A 7,932-nucleotide genomic window follows, 5' to 3' on the forward strand; every position below is an offset into this window, starting at 1 on the left:
TCAAATAAGACAAACGTATTTTAAAAATGCTGTAATTTATTTATTATAAGTCCAGTTTTACTTGGTCTATCAACACAATTTAAAACCTGATGTGTAGCCTGACGTCTGAACTTTTTCCATAATTTGGAACAGATTTTTACGGAGAGCAAATCTTTACCACTACAGTGATTTAAATTGGTCATGTGACTAGGATAGGAGGCATCCAGGGACTCCAGGGGATTAATTGTCATATTAATTATTATCGGCTAAATACAACTATTAATTGTGATTATTTTTTGTTAATATTGCCCAACCCTAGTAGGCTCCTACTCACGCGGCCGACAAAACCCCGAAAACGTGGACTGCATCTGGGTATCCTACGTGGCCGACAGTATCCCAGAATTTATTGCGCCGTCAGCAAATAAAACAGAAAAGCAATGATGGCAGAATATTTTCTATTTTACGGAGGAGTTTGTAAATTTACCACGGTCTGAAAATTTTAAGTTTAACAACTTCTGAAGACAGTTTAGTTGCAATGAGATGTTAAATAAAATGCAGATACAAGAACTGATACTGGAGCTAAACTCAAATTATTAATGCTTTTTATTTATTTATTTGTATTGTTTTTTCCAAATAAAACAGAATTTTGTGAAGTTATACCTTGAAAAAACAACTGAAATGATGCGATATAAAAACGTATCACCATGAACTGAGACACAGCCAAAGATAGTTTCATATGGGATTAATCTTGTGCCAGCAGGAATTGAATTAGAATTGCTCAGATTGAATCTGAATGTGCAGAATTTGAAATTGAATGCATTGGTTTGAAAATAAATTTTACTAAAACTGAATCTGAATTTAAAGTTTTGAATTTGAATTAATTTGCTTTGAAACTGTATTTTGGTTTATTAAAAATTCAGTTTGACTACTTTCACTTTCAGTTCCATAATTCAGATTTTTGTGTCACATCCTGGTCCTTGAGAAAGCCAGGCAGAGTAATCAAACACAGATCCACAGATTTATGTTTCACTTTGAGGTTTCCCTTCTTTGTGTAACAGAGTTGATGCAATCCACTGTAAAAGTGACAAAAACAGACAAAGTTATTTTATTGCAGTGGTTAATTTGACCTGCATGTAGAAAATGTTACATTTACATCATATCATGGATCAGTCAGCAGCAGCATCTGATCAATGTGATCCATGATGTGATGTAAATGTAACTTTTTCTACATACAGGTAAAATTAATCACTGCAATAAAATAACTTTGTTTTTGTCACTTTTACAGTGGATTGCATCAACTCTGTTACATCCAGAAGGGAAACTTCAGCAAAGTGAAACATCAATCTGTGGATCTGTGTTTGATTACTCTGCCTGGCTTTCTCAAGGACCAGGATGTGATACAAAAATCTGAATTATGGAAGAGAAAGTGAAAGTAGTAAAAATGATTTTTTAATAAACCAAAATTCAGTTTCAAAGCAAATTAATTCAAATTCAAAACTTTAAATTCAGTTTCAATTTTAATGAAATTTATTTTCAAACCAATTCGTTCAATTTCAAATTGTGCACATTCAGATTCAATCTGAGCAAATCAAATTCAATTCCTGGTGGCACAAGATTAATCCCATAGTTTTACCTCAATATTCTTCCCTCACTCATGAACAAAACTAAGAAATACTTAAACCTCCACACCTGAAGCACCAGAATGAACTCCAGTAAACCCAAAGCGTTCCTGCTAATGATACAAGCATATCAGGACAATCAGAGCGATGGCAGCTACTGGATTTACTACAAATGGCTAAAAGTGTGTGTGTGTGTGTGTGTGTCTGTGTGTGTGTGTGTGTGTGTGTACTGAATTTATAAAATAAAAAAGGATACACCAGCCCATTGCACACGTCTCTCAACACTCATTCACTTGCCCCTTTTTTTCAGCTCTTGGTCCAGATTCAGACTGAAACGAGCTCCGGTGTTTCCCTTCAGCTCGCTCTTTCACACCAACAATAAACACTTGTCATTGGTCGGCATCAGTCGTTTATTCCTGCCGGAGCGAGGGATTTGTTTTTGTTCTTCCCGTCATTCGCCCATTTGACTTGATGGATGGCGGGTGGTGACGCAAAACACCTGCCCCGCACACACTTCTCATGTGTGCAAACGTGCCGTTTGAACAAGGAACGCAGCAAACACTTCCTGCTCTACAACTCAAGTCCAACACAAACCAACATATTTGCATTCGGACACAAATTAGACCAAGTGATACACAAACCAGAGTCAGATCCTTAAACTGACCTCGTCCTAATCTGATCCTCGCTCGTTTTCAAACATTGTTCTCCTCCAGTGAGTCCACACCGTCTGAGCCCACAGACACATCCTTATCGCCACGGTTGACTTCCAGTCTGACCTGAAGAGTAAACAACCGTTTATCTCCATGGAGGACAAATGGACAGAAGAGGTGGGAGACGAGTCCGCCCACATGTTGCTGTTTAGAAATGTTGAAAGAAAACCTGAAAGGTCCAAACATCACCTTACCCAAGTAACCCCAGTGCAAGAAAACAGTTTAAAGAGATTTTATAAAAGGTGGCAGATAGTTTGTACTTTGTTTTCAAAGTTTTACATATCAGGACAGAAACTGTCTGTTTTAAGTTGGACTAGTTGGAGTTTTTAAGTTTTGTGTTAAAAATATAAATATTTTTACATTAAAGTTTGTTTCCTGCCAAACTTAAAAATATACGAGTGGTTTGTCTACAACTGATTAACCTTTGGAGTTCAAGATGACCATCACAACCAAGCAATCCTAAAAACTACAAAAATGACTTCAACTCTGTCAGTTATAGATAAATTAATCTCAAATTTGAGAGTCATCTCCAACACGTTCTCAGAGCACAGACGTTTACATTCCCATTAGCTGCTGGAGTCAACCACCAGTACAGAACATCATCTGATCTAAACAGCTATAATTCCACACGTTTGTCATAAAACAAGGCTAGCCTAAAATTCTGGCATAAAAGGCTGAGAGATGATAATCCTAATTTATTGGTACGATTTCCAAAACTGTTTTCAGGACCCCACAGTGGGACATTTAAAAACACAAAGTGTGGGGTCTTCAGAAATGAAGACGGTCTGAAATAAACTCAAAATCAAAACGTTGAACAAATCAACCATCATCCAACCAACCATCCATCCAACCATCCATCATCCAACCATCATTCAACCAACCATCCATCCAACCATTATTCAACCATCAACCATCCATTATCCAACCATCAATCCATTATCCAACTATCATCCATCCATTATCCAACCAACCAACCAACCAACCAACCAACCAACCAACCAACCATCATCCAACCAACCATCATCCATCCTCCAACCCACCAACCATCATCCATCCATCCATCTATCCATTGTTCAGCCAACCATCCATCATACAACTATGCATCATCCAACCATCCATCCATCATACAACCAACCATTCATCATACAACCAATCATCATCCATCCATCCATACATTGTCCAACCATCCATCACCCAACAATCCATCATCCAACCAACCATCCATCCATCCATTATCCAACCAACCATCCATTATCCAACCAGCCATCCATCATCCAACCAACCATCCATCCATCATCCAACCAACCATCATCCATCCTCCAACCCACCAACCATCATCCATCCATTATCCAACCATCATCCATCCATCCATCAACCTACCAACCATCCATTATCCAACCAATCATCCAACCATCCATCCATTATCTAACCAACCCTCCAACTATTATCCAACCATCCTCCAACCAACCATCCATTATCTAACCAACCATGCATCATTCAACCACAAGTTTTTATACGAGTTATCCATTCAACCATCCATCCATCATCCAACCATCTATCCATTGCCCAACCATCTATCCAACCATCCATCCACAATTTTTTATACAAGTTATCTATCCAACCATCACTCAATCAATTCAACCATCCATCTATCCACCAACAAGTTTTTTTTATAAGAGTTATTCATCCATCTTCTCTACATGACTTTTCCTCTCTGGGTCACGGGGGATCTGGTAACTCACTCCTAAAGTAGACAAAAGGTTTTGGCATTTCCATGTTACTGGGATGTCAAACTGGAGCAAAGACGAGGTTTTAACAAAAGAGATCGCCTGTGGCCCTGACTTTTGACCCTGCAATTTTAAAATCAATGAGGATCATCCTTGACCCATGAGGTGTCCACCTGTGCAGTCTGACATTTCAACTTTAAAGTGTTTGTTCGGAGCTTGGACATGAACCTGGCCACAGATAGACTGATTAGCGACACCATACAATAATATGTTCAGTCATAAGACAGGCGTAAAAAAATGTAATTTAAATAACCACTTCTATGCAAAGTGCTTTTTTATTGTCCTAACGTGGCACAAAGTTACAAATCTCAGGATCTGAAAAATTAATCAAAAATCTTCCACAGAAACAAAAATTCTGTGTAAATTTGTCAACCAACAGTTGAGGCCTAATAAATCTTTAAAAAGCTGAAGGTTTTAGCTGTAAAACATTTCAGAGAGAAAAGAGACACAAACACAGACGCTGCTACAAACAAGGCCTAAAGGACGTGGATGTCTTCAGCCAAAACATTGGAACAACTATTTCTGTCAGTTGTGATCCTGGGGGGGTGGAAGTGTGTGTGGCCCATATGGCATCATGGGAATAAAAAGGAGAAAGCCACACACTCTCCAACTTTGGACAAAACTGGACCCAAAATGATACCAAATTAGTGGGTTTTTTTTGTTTTGTTTTTTCCCCCAAACAGACTGAGAGGAGCTTGGCAGGCAGAGCAAACACTTGACCAGAGAGAGAAGGACGTGAGAACGAAAGACAAGAAACGACCGAAGGAATTAAAATAACTGTACGAATGGAGCGAGGGCGATACGAGGCGAAAATTGATCCGCGGGGAACCGCTCTGTATTTGTGTGTTGTTTTAGCTGGAAGACCTTTGACCGCTTCACAAAGATAGCAGCTGGTCATCAGAGTTTAAAGTTTGGTTCTTGTTCTGGCTGGACCGGAACAATCTGAAAAACAGATGGAGAGCGAAGGAGGGAGCAGACGGGTTCTTCTGCCGTTCATCGACCTCTCTGGAAGACCGAGAAGTACTTCAGCTTTGCTGAGAGAAACAAATTGGCAAATTATTATTTGTTGGTTTTTCTTTTATGTTTCGTGCTTTCAGATGGAATAAAAAGAAAAGCAGAAGTGGGTTTGGCTGAGTCCTGGTCAGTCAACTTTCACGCCAGAAAAAAACACTTTGAATTTACTTAAAAGGGGAGAGTTGTAACAAAGTTAGAACTGGTCCATTTTGGACCGGATCGAACTTCTGCTAGAAGTTTTTTGTTTAATTAGTTAATGATTTTCTCATCGAGTGGACACGGTTAAACATGAGCCGAAGCCCCGTCCAGAAATCTGGACCCACTGTGGAAATTTGGATTTTTTTTTTCTTTGTGGTTCTTCCAAAATTTACACATAAATCTCCGTCCACACAATGTACGCCACACCACTAAGTGACCGCAACAAAATACAGAGAAAGAGCTTTCTTAACTGGCAAAAAACAACTAATTTCTACAATTATTTCCTTTTTGATTCAGCTTGAAGTGAACCAGTTAGATTTGATTATTTATGGTGATTGTACGGTAACAAACATTACATTTTAAAACGTTTCGGCAAATAATCACCTTTTTTTCTAAAAAAAAAAAAAAGGAGAATTAGAACTCATATCAAACTAATTTAAATATGATCTGTCACATCAAACTGAGGATTAAGACAAATTTGGTTAAAATGACCTCAGCACATTATCAGATTATGAGCAGTTTCATAGATATGCCTTGATTTGTCCTAATCAGGATCACTGATTAATATTTGGTCTGAATACTATTTTAGGTTACTTTAATGATTTTTTTAAAATGCCGTTATCAAGGGGAAACTAATGTTAGGATTTTCTGCTTAACATGATGTTCTTATAGCTACTGCTCAAATAAAGTGCTTCAGATATTTTATTTAAACAACATAAATAAGGTATTTATTATGTTTTGACAACATATAATAGCTGATGGATCACAAACTACTAAATTTACCTGAAATTTTGGGCTTTTATCCCTAAAAGCGTGAAATAATTTTCTTTCTCTTTCTGTTTAGTAAAGCAGCCTCTGAACCAATTAGAAAGTTTTGTGGGATGAACTAATAGATGAAGTGAGTTGTGAGAAGCTGTCCTCAGGTCTGTTGTGTGATCATTTCACAGCCCAAATGTGCAAAGGTCAGCCATTATTAATGGCATGCCCCGAGGAGTGTGTGTGTGTGTGTGTGTGTGTGTGTGTGTGTGTGTGTGTGTGTCAGACAGCGAGTGGAAAGCCTTGCATGTCACACCTTTCTGCTCTAAATGCCAGGCAGTCTGTCGTTAGTCCCGCCGCAGCGTCGTCGCCACGAGGCTCGACGGTCAGGCCGCGTTTGGAGATTGAAGCGGACACGGAGCCGTTTAATTCTGCTGCTCTGAGATTTAATCTGAGCGTGGAGGGGTGCGCGTCGGCTTCAGCCACTCTAAAACAGCCTTTCTGCTCCCTGCTTGGACGGCAGCATTAACCCACCACCGACTCCCGCCTGACCTGTTCAATCAGCCGTTTCCGACCAGATCCACTCATACGACTGTTTCCTTTCTACAGCGTGAAATCAGCTTCTAATCTGAGGAAACAAGGATGTGGAACTAGTGGTGTCCCAATAACAGCTTTTCTCTAACCGAGTACCAAATACTTACCGAGTTATCCCAATTTTTCATTTGAACAAGGCGGTTCTCCTTATTTATCGGCCTACAGCCCCTCTGCCTGGATCAAATTATCCTGATAAATGGGTGCACTGATTTATCAGCACTGATTTCCTTAACTTTGAGGGATCAGAGATCAGTCAATCCTTAGATAAGATTGGTGGAGAAGTTCTGCTTCTCTCCACAAAAGTCTCAAAATCAGCCACAGTCCTTTTAGCTCTGCTGTAAGCTCTACCTAATGTCCAGTTAAAACAAGTTTGTATTGTTTCAAAGGTCCTGTTCAGTGTTTTTCAGGAAGATTGGAACACAGACGTTGTATTGGGACCTTATAACTCCTGACGATGTCAGCTTTAAAACATCAGAGTCAGCCAGAATCAGAATCAGTGCACCCCTTACACCTCTAATAATTTATTTAAACTTGTAAACTTCTTAAACTTTTCAGTTAAAAGAGTTACTACATCTAATTTCCCTTTGGGATCAATAAAGTATTTTTGAATTTGAATTGAGCTGAATTAAACCTGCTGACAAACTTCACACATGAAATGTAAGTAAGTAAAAGTAAGTAAACTTTTATTTATAAAGCACCTTTCACAGAAATATATTCACAAGCAGTACATGTAAACTGGTGGAGTATTAGTATCAGTTCCAAGTATCTGGGCTTTTCATACAAGTACTTGTAAAAATACTGGTAAAGGAGCCCAATATTAATACCAGTATTGGTATCCAGAGTTGTAAAGTAACTAAGTACAAATACTTCTTTACTATACTTAAGTAGAATTTTTGGTATCTGTACTTTACTTGAGTAATTATTTTTTACCCTACTTTTTACTTCTATTTCTTACATTTTTACACAGTTATCTGTACTTTATACTTGTTACAGTTTTACACAGTTATCTGTACTTTATACTTGTTACAGTTTTACACAGTTATCTGTACTTTATACTTGTTACAGTTTTAAAAAAGGTAAGAAGCAGAATGTCGTTACTCCTATTTCATTACAGCTTGTTGTTAAAAAATATTATCCTCCTGTATACAGTGAATTGTGGTTGGATGAGAAGTATAAATATTGTATATATTAAGCTGATCCTGTATTAGTTTGTACACAATCCATCACAGCTGCAAATAACACAAATTATGTCACACTCCAGTAGAACATATATAT

This window comes from Austrofundulus limnaeus, unplaced genomic scaffold (genome assembly GCF_001266775.1).
Source record: "Austrofundulus limnaeus strain Quisiro unplaced genomic scaffold, Austrofundulus_limnaeus-1.0 Scaffold167, whole genome shotgun sequence".
Classification (NCBI taxonomy): Eukaryota; Metazoa; Chordata; class Actinopteri; order Cyprinodontiformes; family Rivulidae; genus Austrofundulus; species Austrofundulus limnaeus.